Source organism: Pseudophryne corroboree, chromosome 5 (genome assembly GCF_028390025.1).
Source record: "Pseudophryne corroboree isolate aPseCor3 chromosome 5, aPseCor3.hap2, whole genome shotgun sequence".
Taxonomy (NCBI): domain Eukaryota; kingdom Metazoa; phylum Chordata; class Amphibia; order Anura; family Myobatrachidae; genus Pseudophryne; species Pseudophryne corroboree.
The window spans coordinates 836165295-836177236 of NC_086448.1; positions in this window are offsets into that span (position 1 = coordinate 836165295).

Here is an 11942-nt window from a genome sequence, read left to right on the forward strand (position 1 = left end):
AACTGCTGGTGCTGAGGAGAATAATCCTCCTCCTTCTTTGCCCCATCCCTCCTCTGATGCTGCCCTGCTCAGTGCTGTACATGCTGGTGCTGAGAATAATTTGCCTCGTTCTCTGCCCCGTCCTGCCTCTGATGCTGCCCTGCTCAGTGCTGTACATGCTGGTGCTGAGAATAATCCGCCTCCTTCTCTGCCCCGTCCCGCCTCTGATGCTGCCCTGCTCAGTGCTGTAACTGCTGGTGGTGAGGAGAATAATCCGCCTCCTTCTCTGCCCCGTCCCAACTCTGATGCTGCCCTGCTCAGTGCTGTAACTGCTGGTGCTAACGAGAATAATTCACCTCCTTCTCTGCCCCGTCCCGCCTCTGATGCTGCCCTGCTCAGTGCTGTAACTGCTGGTGCTGAGAATAATCCGCCTCCTTCTCTGCCCATCCCGCCTCTGATGCTGCCCTGCTCAGTGCTGTACATGCTGGTGCTGAGGAGAATAATCCGCCTCCTTCTCTGCCCCGTCCTGCCTCCGATGTTGCCCTGCTCAGTGCTGTAACTGCTGGCGCTGAGAATATTCCGCCTCCTTCTCTGCCCCGTCCCGCCTCCGATGCTGCCCTGCCCAGTGCTGTAACTGCTGGTGCTGAGGAGAATAATCCGCCTCCTTCTCTGCCCCGTCCCGCCTCTGATGCTTCCCTGCTCAGTGCTGTAACTGCTTGTGCTGAGAATAATCCACCTCCTTCTTTGCCCCATCCCTCCTCTGATGCTGCCCTGCTCAGTTCTGTAACTGCTGGTGTTAAGGAGAATAATCCTCCTCCTTCTCTGCCTCGTCCCTCCTCTGATGCTGCCCTGCTCAGTGCTGTAACTGCTGGTGTTGAGGAGAATAATCCGTCTCCTTCTCTGCCCTGTCCCACCTCTGATGCTTCCCTGCTCAGTGCTGTAACTGCTGGTGCTGAGGAGAATAATTTGCCTCCTTCTCTGCCCCGGCCCGCCTCTGATGCTGCCCTGCTCAGTGCTGTACATGCTGGTGCTGAGGAGAATAATCCGCCTCCTTCTCTGCCCCGTCCCGCCTCTGATGCTGCAATGCTCAGTGCTGTACATGCTGGTGCTGAGGAGAATAATCCGCCTCCTTCTCTGCCCTGTCCCGCCTCTGATGCTGCCCTGCTCAGTGCTGTAACTGCTGGTGCTGAGGAGAATAATCCGCATCCTTCTCTGCCCCGTCCCGCCTCTGATGCTGCCCTGCTCAGTGCTGTACATGCTGGTGCTGAGGAGAATAATCCGCCTCCTTCTCTGCCCCGTCCCGCCTCTGATGCTGCCCTGCTCAGTGCTGTAACTGCTAGTGCTGAGGAGAATAATCCACCTCCTCCTCTGCCCTGTCCCTCCTCTGATGCTGCCCTGCTCAGTTCTGTAACTGCTGGTGCTGAGGAGAATAATCCACCTCCTCCTCTGCCCTGTCCCTCCTCTGATGCTGCCCTGCTCAGTGCTGTACATGCTGGTGCTGAGGAGAATAATCCGCCTCCTTCTCTGCCCTGTCCCGCCTCTGATGCTGCCCTGCTCAGTGCTGTAACTGCTGGTGCTGAGGAGAATAATCCGCCTCCTTCTCTGCCCCGTCCCGCCTCTGATGCTGCAATGCTCAGTGCTGTACATGCTGGTGCTGAGGAGAATAATCCGCCTCCTTCTCTGCCCTGTCCCGCCTCTGATGCTGCCCTGCTCAGTGCTGTAACTGCTGGTGCTGAGGAGAATAATCCGCCTCCTTCTCTGCCCCGTCCCGCCTCTGATGCTGCCCTGCTCAGTGCTGTAACTGCTAGTGCTGAGGAGAATAATCCACCTCCTCCTCTGCCCTGTCCCTCCTCTGATGCTGCCCTGCTCAGTTCTGTAACTGCTGGTGCTGAGGAGAATAATCCACCTCCTCCTCTGCCCTGTCCCTCCTCTGATGCTGCCCTGCTCAGTGCTGTACATGCTGGTGCTGAGGAGAATAATCCGCCTCCTTCTCTGCCCTGTCCCGCCTCTGATGCTGCCCTGCTCAGTGCTGTAACTGCTGGTGCTGAGGAGAATAATCCGCCTCCTTCTCTGCCCCGTCCCGCCTCTGATGCTGCAATGCTCAGTGCTGTACATGCTGGTGCTGAGGAGAATAATCCGCCTCCTTCTCTGCCCTGTCCCGCCTCTGATGCTGCCCTGCTCAGTGCTGTAACTGCTGGTGCTGAGGAGAATAATCCGCCTCCTTCTCTGCCCCGTCCCGCCTCTGATGCTTCCCTGCTCAGTGCTGTAACTGCTGGTGCTGAGAATAATCCACCTCCTTCTTTGCCCCATCCCTCCTCTGATGCTGCCCTGCTCAGTTCTGTAACTGCTGGTGTTAAGGAGAATAATCCTCCTCCTTCTCTGCCTCGTCCCTCCTCTGATGCTGCCCTGCTCAGTGCTGTAACTGCTGGTGCTGAGGAGAATAATCCGTCTCCTTCTCTGCCCTGTCCCGCCTCTGATGCTTCCCTGCTCAGTGCTGTAACTGCTGGTGCTGAGGAGAATAATTTGCCTCCTTCTCTGCCCCGGCCCGCCTCTGATGCTGCCCTGCTCAGTGCTGTACATGCTGGTGCTGAGGAGAATAATCCGCCTCCTTCTCTGCCCCGTCCCGCCTCTGATGCTGCAATGCTCAGTGCTGTAAATGCTGGTGCTGAGGAGAATAATCCGCCTCCTTCTCTGCCCTGTCCCGCCTCTGATGCTGCCCTGCTCAGTGCTGTAACTGCTGGTGCTGAGGAGAATAATCCGCCTCCTTCTCTGCCCCGTCCCGCCTCTGATGCTTCCCTGCTCAGTGCTGTAACTGCTGGTGCTGAGGAGAATAATCCGCCTCCTTCTCTGCCCCGTCCCACCTCTGATGCTGCCCTGCTCAGTGCTGTAATTGCTGGTGCTGAGAATAATTTGCCTCATTCTCTGCCCCGTCCTGCCTCTGATGCTGCCCTGCTCAGTGCTGTACATGCTGGTGCTGAGGAGAATAATCCGCCTCCTTCTCTGCCCCGTCCCGCCTCTGATGCTGCCCTGTTCAGTGCTGTAACTGCTGGTGCTGAGGAGAATAATCCGACTCCTTCTCTGCCCCATCCTGCCTCTGATGCTGCCCTGCTCAGTGCTGTAACTGCTGGTGCTGAGGAGAATAATCTGCCTCCTTCTCTGCCCCGTCCCGCCTCTGATGCTGCCCTGCTCAGTGCTGTAACTGCTGGTGCTGAGGAGAATAATCTGCCTCCTTCTCTGCCCCGTCCCGCCTCTGATGTTACCCTGCTCAGTTCTGTAACTGCTGGTGCTGAGAATTATCCGCCTCCTTCTCTGCGCCGTCCCGCCTCTGATGCTGCAATGCTCAGTGCTGTAACTACTGGTGCTGAGGAGAATAATTTGCCTCCTTCTCTGCCCCGTCCCACCTCTGATGCTGCCCTGCTCAGTGCTGTACATGCTGGTGCTGAGAATAATCCGCCTCCTTCTCTGCCCCGTCCCGCCTCTGATGCTGCAATGCTCAGTGCTGTAAATGCTGGTGCTGAGGAGAATAATCCGCCTCCTTCTCTGCCCTGTCCCGCCTCTGATGCTGCCCTGCTCAGTGCTGTATATGCTGGTGCTGAGAATAATCCACCTCCTTCTCTGCCCCGTCCCGCCTCTGATGCTGCCTTGCTCAGTGCTGTAAATGCTGGTGCTGAGCAAAATAATCCGCCTCCTTCTCTGCCCTGTCCCACCTCTGATGCTGCCCTGCTCAGTGCTGTAACTGCTGGTGCTGAGGAGAATAATCCTCCTCCTTCTTTGCCCCATCCCTCCTCTGATGCTGCCCTGCTCAGTGCTGTACATGCTGGTGCTGAGAATAATTTGCCTCGTTCTCTGCCCCGTCCTGCCTCTGATGCTGCCCTGCTCAGTGCTGTACATGCTGGTGCTGAGAATAATCCGCCTCCTTCTCTGCCCCGTCCCGCCTCTGATGCTGCCCTGCTCAGTGCTGTAACTGCTGGTGGTGAGGAGAATAATCCGCCTCCTTCTCTGCCCCGTCCCAACTCTGATGCTGCCCTGCTCAGTGCTGTAACTGCTGGTGCTAACGAGAATAATTCACCTCCTTCTCTGCCCCGTCCCGCCTCTGATGCTGCCCTGCTCAGTGCTGTAACTGCTGGTGCTGAGAATAATCCGCCTCCTTCTCTGCCCATCCCGCCTCTGATGCTGCCCTGCTCAGTGCTGTACATGCTGGTGCTGAGGAGAATAATCCGCCTCCTTCTCTGCCCCGTCCTGCCTCCGATGTTGCCCTGCTCAGTGCTGTAACTGCTGGCGCTGAGAATATTCCGCCTCCTTCTCTGCCCCGTCCCGCCTCCGATGCTGCCCTGCCCAGTGCTGTAACTGCTGGTGCTGAGGAGAATAATCCACCTCCTTCTCTGTCCCATCCCGCCTCTGATGCTGCCCTGCTCAGTGTTGTAACTGCTGGTGCTGAGGAGAATAATTTGCCTCCTTCTCTGCCCCGTCCCTCAACTGATGCTGCCCTGCTCAGTGCTGTACATGCTGGTGCTGAGGAAAATAATCCGCCTCCTTCTCTGCCCCGTCCTGCCTCTGATGCTGCCCTGCTCAGTGCTGTAACTGCTGGTGCTGAGGAGAATAATCCTCCTCCTTCTCTGCCTCGTCCCGCCTCTGATGCTGCCCTGTTCAGTGCTGAAAATGCTGGTGCTGAGGAAAATAATCCGCCTCCTTCTCTGCCCTGTCCCGCCTCTGATGCTGCCCTGCTCAGTGCTGTAACTGCTGGTGCTGAGGAGAATAATTTGCCTCCTTCTCTGCCCCGTCCCGACTCTGATGCTGCCCTGCTCAGTGCTGTAACTGCTGGTGCTGAGGAGAATAATCCGCCTCCTTCTCTGCCCCATCCCGCCTTCGATGTTGCCCTGCTCAGTGCTGTAACTGCTGGTGCTGAGAATAATCCTCCTCCTTCTTTGCCCCATCCCTCCTCTGATGCTGCCCTGCTCAGTTCTGTAACTGCTGGTGCTGAGGAGAATAATCCTCCTCCTTCTCTGCCCCGTCCCTCCTCTGATGCTGCCCTGCTCAGTGCTGTAACTGCTGGTGCTGAGGAGAATAATCCGCCTCCTTCTCTGCCCTGTCCCGCCTCTGATGCTGCCCTGCTCAGTGCTGTAACTGCTGGTGCTGAGGAGAATAATCCGCCTCCTTCTCTGCCCCATCCCGCCTTCGATGTTGCCCTGCTCAGTGCTGTAACTGCTGGTGCTGAGAATAATCCTCCTCCTTCTTTGCCCCATCCCTCCTCTGATGCTGCCCTGCTCAGTTCTGTAACTGCTGGTGCTGAGGAGAATAATCCTCCTCCTTCTCTGCCCCGTCCCTCCTCTGATGCTGCCCTGCTCAGTGCTGTAACTGCTGGTGCTGAGGAGAATAATCCGTCTCCTTCTCTGCCCTGTCCCGCCTCTGATGCTTCCCTGCTCAGTGCTGTAACTGCTGGTGCTGAGGAGAATAATTTGCCTCCTTCTCTGCCCCGGCCCGCCTCTGATGCTGCCCTGCTCAGTGCTGTACATGCTGGTGCTGAGGAGAATAATCCGCCTCCTTCTCTGCCCCGTCCCGCCTCTGATGCTGCAATGCTCAGTGCTGTAAATGCTGGTGCTGAGGAGAATAATCCGCCTCCTTCTCTGCCCTGTCCCGCCTCTGATGCTTCCCTGCTCAGTGCTGTAACTGCTGGTGCTGAGGAGAATAATCCGCCTCCTTCTCTGCCCCGTCCCACCTCTGATGCTGCCTTGCTCAGTGCTGTAATTGCTGGTGCTGAGAATAATTTGCCTCATTCTCTGCCCCGTCCCGCCTCTGATGCTGCCCTGCTCAGTGCTGTACATGCTGGTGCTGAGGAGAATAATCCGCCTCCTTCTCTGCCCTGTCCCGCCTCTGATGCTTCCCTGCTCAGTGCTGTAACTGCTGGTGCTGAGGAGAATAATCCGCCTCCTTCTCTGCCCCGTCCCGCCTCTGATGCTGCCCTGCTCAGTGCTGTACATGCTGGTGCTGAGGAGAATAATCCGCCTCCTTCTCTGCCCCGTCCCGCCTCTGATGCTGCCCTGCTCAGTGCTGTAACTGCTGGTGCTGAGGAGAATAATCCGACTCCTTCTCTGCCCCATCCTTCCTCTGATGCTGCCCTGCTCAGTGCTGTAACTGCTGGTGCTAAGGAGAATAATGCGCCTCCTTCTCTGCCCCGTCCCGCCTCTGATGCTGCCCTGCTCAGTGCTGTAACTGCTGGTGCTGAGGAGAATAATCTGCCTCCTTCTCTGCCCCGTCCCGCCTCTGATGTTACCCTGCTCAGTTCTGTAACTGCTGGTGCTGAGAATTATCCGCCTCCTTCTCTGCGCCGTCCCGCCTCTGATGCTGCAATGCTCAGTGCTGTAAATGCTGGTGCTGAGGAGAATAACCGCCTCCTTCTCTGTACTGTCCCGCCTCTGATGCTTCCCTGCTCAGTGCTGTAACTGCTGGTGCTGAGGAGAATAATTTGCCTCCTTCTCTGCCCCGTCCCACCTCTGATGCTGCCCTGCTCAGTGCTGTACATGCTGGTGCTGAGAATAATCCGCCTCCTTCTCTGCCCCGTCCCGCCTCTGATGCTGCAATGCTCAGTGCTGTAAATGCTGGTGCTGAGGAGAATAATCCGCCTCCTTCTCTGCCCCGTCCCGCCTCTGATGCTGCCCTGCCCAGTGCTGTAACTGCTGGTGCTGAGGAGAATAATCCGCCTCCTCCTCTGCCCCGTCCCGCCTCTGATGCTGCCCTGCTCAGTGCTGTACATGCTGGTGCTGAGAATAATCCGCCTCCTTCTCTGCCCCGTCCCGCCTCTGATGCTGCAATGCTCAGTGCTGTAAATGCTGGTGCTGAGGAGAATAATCCGCCTCCTTCTCTGCCCCGTCCCGCCTCTGATGCTGCCCTGCTCAGTGCTGTATATGCTGGTGCTGAGAATAATCCACCTCCTTCTCTGCCCCGTCCCGCCTCTGATGCTGCCTTGCTCAGTGCTGTAAATGCTGGTGCTGAGCAAAATAATCCGCCTCCTTCTCTGCCCTGTCCCACCTCTGATGCTTCCCTGCTCAGTGCTGTAACGGCTGGTGCTCAGGAGAATAATTTGTCTCCTTCTCTGCCCCGTCCCGCCTCTGATGCTGCAATGCTCAGTGCTGTAAATGCTGGTGCTGAGGATAATAATCCACGTCCTTCTCTGCCCCGTCCCACCTCTGATGCTGCCCTGCTCAGTGCTGTAACTGCTGGTGTTTAGGAGAATAATCTGCCTCCTTCTCTGCCCTGTCCCGCCTCTGATGCTGCCCTGCTCAGTGCTGTAACTGCTGGTGCTGAGTAGAATAATCCGCCTCCTTTTTTGCCCCATCCCGCCTCCGATGTTGCCCTGCTCAGTGCTGTAACTGCTGGTGCTGAGAATAATTTGCCTCGTTCTCTGCCCCGTCCCGCCTCTGATGCTGCCCTGCTCAGTGCTGTACATGCTGGTGCTGACGAGAATAATTCACCTCCTTCTCTGCCCCGTCCCGCCTCTGATGCTGCCCTGCTCAGTGCTGTATATGCTGGTGCTGAGAATAATCCGCCTCCTTCTCTGCCCCGTCCTGCCTCTGATGCTGCCCTGCTCAGTGCTGTAACTGCTGGTGCTGAGTAGAATAATCCGCCTCCTTTTCTGCCCCATCCCGCCTCCGATGTTGCCCTGCTCAGTGCTGTAACTGCTGGTGCTGAGGAGAATAATCCTCCTCCTTCTTTGCCCCATCCCAACTCTGATGCTGCCCTGCTCAGTGCTGTAATTGCTGGTGCTGAGAATAATTTGCCTCGTTCTCTGCCCCGTCCCGCCTCTGATGCTGCCCTGCTCAGTGCTGTACATGCTGGTGCTGACGAGAATAATTCACCTCCTTCTCTGCCCCGTCCCGCCTCTGATGCTGCCCTGCTCAGTGCTGTAAATGCTGGTGCTGAGGAGAATAATCCACCTCCTTCTCTGCCCCGTCCTGCCTCCGATGTTGCCCTGCTCAGTGCTGTAACTGCTGGTGCTGAGAATAATCCGCCTCCTTCTCTGCCCATCCCGCCTCTGATGCTGCCCTGCTCAGTGCTGTAACTGCTGGTGCTGAGGAGAATAATCTGCCTCCTTCTCTGCCCCATCCCGCCTCTGATGCTGCCCTGCTCAGTGCTGTAACTGCTGGTGCTGAGGAGAATTATCCGCCTCCTTCTCTGCCCCGTCCCGCCTCTGATGTTGCCTTGCTCAGTGCTGTAACTGCTGGTGCTGAGGAGAATAATCCGCCTCCTTCTCTACCCTGTCCTGCCTCTGATGCTGCCTGCTCAGTGCTGTAACTGCTGGCGCTGAGAATATTCCGTCTCCTTCTCTGCCCCGTCCCGCCTCCAATGCTGCCCTGCTCAGTGCTCTAACTGCTGGTGCTGAGGAGAATAATTTGCCTCCTTCTCTGCCCCGTCCCTCCCCTGATGCTGCCCTGCTCAGTGCTGTACATGCTGGTGCTGAGGAAAATAATCCGCCTCCTTCTCTGCCCCGTCCCGCCTCTAATGCTGCCCTGCTCAGTGCTGTAATTGCTGGTGCTGAGGAGAATAATTTGCCTCCTTCTCTGCTCCGTCCCGTCTCTGATGCTGCCCTGCTCAGTGCTGTAAATGCTGGTGCTGAGGAGAATAATCCGCCTCCTTCTCTGCCCCGTCCCGCCTCTGATGCTACCCTGCTCAGTGCTGTAACTGCTGGTGCTGAGGAGAATAATCCGCCTCCTTCTCTGCCCCGTCCCGCCTCTGATGCTGCCCTGCTCAGTGCTGTAAATGCTGGTGCTGAGGAAAATAATCCGCCTCCTTCTCTGCCCTGTCCCGCCTCTGATGCTGCCCTGCTCAGTGCTGTAACTGCGGGTGCTGAGGAGAATAATTTGCCTCCTTCTCTGCCCTGTCCTGACTCTGATGCTGCCCTGCTCAGTGCTGTAACTGCTGGTGCTGAGGAGAATAATCCGCCTCCTTCTCTGCCCCATCCCGCCTCCGATGTTGCCCTGCTCAGTGCTGTAACTGCTGGTGCTGAGAATAATCCTCCTCCTTCTTTGCCCCATCCCTCCTCTGATGCTGCCCTGCTCAGTTCTGTAACTGCTGGTGCTGAGGAGAATAATCCTCCTCCTTCTCTGCCCCGTCCCTCCTCTGATGCTACCCTGCTCAGTGCTGTAACTGCTGGTGCTGAGGAGAATAATCTGTCTCCTTCTCTGCCCTGTCCCGCCTCTGATGCTTCCCTGCTCAGTGCTGTAACTGCTGGTGCTGAGGAGAATAATTTGCCTCCTTCTCTGCCCCGGCCCGCCTCTGATGCTGTCCTGCTCAGTGCTGTACATGCTGGTGCTGAGGAGAATAATCCGCCTCCTTCTCTGCCCCGTCCCGCCTCTGATGCTGCAATGCTCAGTGCTGTAAATGCTGGTGCTGAGGAGAATAATCCGCCTCCTTCTCTGCCCTGTCCCGCCTCTGATGCTTCCCTGCTCAGTGCTGTAACTGCTGGTTCTGAGGAGAATAATTTGCCTCCTTCTCTGCCCCGTCCCGCCTCTGATGCTGCCCTGCTCAGTGCTGTACATGCTGGTGCTGAGGAGACTAATCCGCCTCCTTCTCTGCCCCGTCCCGCCTCTGATGCTGCCCTGCTCAGTGCTGTAATTGCTGGTGCTGAGAATAATTTACCTCGTTCTCTGCCCCGTCCTGCCTCTGATGCTGCCCTGCTCAGTGCTGTACATGCTGGTGCTGAGGAGAATAATCCGCCTCCTTCTCTGCCCCGTCCCGCCTCTGATGCTGCCCTGCTCAGTGCTGTAACTGCTGGTGCTGAGGAGAATAATCTGACTCCTTCTCTGCCCCATCCTGCCTCTGATGCTGCCCTGCTCAGTGCTGTAACTGCTGGTTTTGAGAATTATCCGCCTCCTTCTCTGCCCCGTCCCGCCTCTGATGCTGCAATGCTCAGTGCTGTAAATGCTGGTGCTGAGGAGAATAATCTGCCTCCTTCTCTGCCCTGTCCCGCCTCTGATGCTGCCCTGCTCAGTGCTGTAACTGCTGGTGCTGAGGAGAATAATTTGCCTCCTTCTCTGCCCCGTCCCGCCTCTGATGCTGCCCTGCTCAGTGCTGTACATGCTGGTGCTGAGAATAATCCGCCTCCTTCTCTGCCCCGTCCCGCCTCTGATGCTGCAATGCTCAGTGCTGTAAATGCTGGTGCTGAGGAGAATAATCCGCCTCCTTCTCTGCCCCGTCCCACCTCTGATGCTTCCCTGCTCAGTGCTGTATATGCTGGTGTTGAGAATAATCCGCCTCCTTCTCTGCCCCGTCCCGCCTCTGATGCTGCCCTGCTCAGTGCTGTAAATGCTGGTGCTGAGCTAAATAATCCGCCTCCTTCTCTGCCCTGTCCCACCTCTGATGTTTCCCTGCTCAGTGCTGTAACGGCTGGTGCTGAGGAGAATAATTTGTCTCCTTCTCTGCCCCGTCCCGCCTCTGATGCTGCCCTGCTCAGTGCTGTACATGCTGGTGCTGAGGAGAATAATCTGCCTCCTTCTCTGCCCCGTCCCGCCTCTGATGCTGCAATGCTCAGTGCTGTAAATGCTGGTGCTGAGGAGAATAATCCACCTCCTTCTCTGCCCCGTCCCACCTCTGATGCTGCCCTGCTCAGTGCTGTAACTGCTGGTGTTTAGGAGAATAATCTGCCTCCTTCTCTGCCCTGTCCCGCCTCTGATGCTGCCCTGCTCAGTGCTGTATATGCTGGTGCTGAGAATAATCCGCCTCCTTCTCTGCCCCGTCCTGCCTCTGATGCTGCCCTGCTCAGTGCTGTAACTGCTGGTGCTGAGGAGAATAATCCGCCTCCTTTTCTGCCCCATCCCGCCTCCGATGTTGCCCTGCTCAGTGCTGTAACTGCTGGTGCTGAGGAGAATAATCCTCCTCCTTCTTTGCCCCATCCCTCCTCTGATGCTGCCCTGCTCAGTGCTGTACATGCTGGTGCTGAGGAGAATAATTTGCCTCGTTCTCTGCCCTGTCCCGCCTCTGATGCTGCCCTGGTCAGTGCTGTAACTGCTGGTGGTGAGGAGAATAATCCGCCTCCTTCTCTGCCCCGCCCCAACTCTGATGCTGCCCTGCTCAGTGCTGTACATGCTGGTGCTGAGAATAATCCGCCTCCTTCTCTGCCCCGTCCCGCCTCTGATGCTGCCCTGCTCAGTGCTGTAACTGCTGGTGGTGAGGAGAATAATCCGCCTCCTTCTCTGCCCCGCCCCAACTCTGATGCTGCCCTGCTCAGTGCTGTAATTGCTGGTGCTGAGAATAATTTGCCTCGTTCTCTGCCCCGTCCCGCCTCTGATGCTGCCCTGCTCAGTGCTGTACATGCTGGTGCTGACGAGAATAATTCACCTCCTTCTCTGCCCCGTCCCGCCTCTGATGCTGCCCTGCTCAGTGCTGTACATGCTGGTGCTGACGAGAATAATTCACCTCCTTCTCTGCCTGTCCTGCCTCCGATGTTGCCCTGCTCAGTGCTGTAACTGCTGGTACTGAGAATAATCTATATTAAAGCGATATAAAACACTATCATCTAATATTAAAGGGGGTGGAGCCTAGGAGAAAGGGTGTGTGTCACCTGTCAGTTTGACAGAAAGGTTGTCTTTATCTACTCACCTCCTCTCTGCCCCATCCTGCCTCTGATGCTGCCCTGATCAGTGCTGTAACTGCTGGTGCTGAGGAGAATAATCTGCCTCCTTCTCTGCCCCGTCCCGCCTCTGATGCTGCCCTGCTCAGTGTTGTATATGCTGGTGCTGAGGAGAATAATCCGCCTCCTTCTCTGCCCCGTCCTGCCTCTGATGCTGCCCTGCTCAGCGCTGTTACTGCTGGTGCTGAGAATAATCCGCCTCCTCCTCTGCCCCGTCCCGCCTCTGATGCTGCAATGCTCAGTGCTGTAACTGCTGGTGCTGAGAATATTCCACCTCCTACTCTGCCCCATCCCGCCTCTGATGCTGCCCTGCTCAGTGCTGTAACTGCTGGTGCTGAGA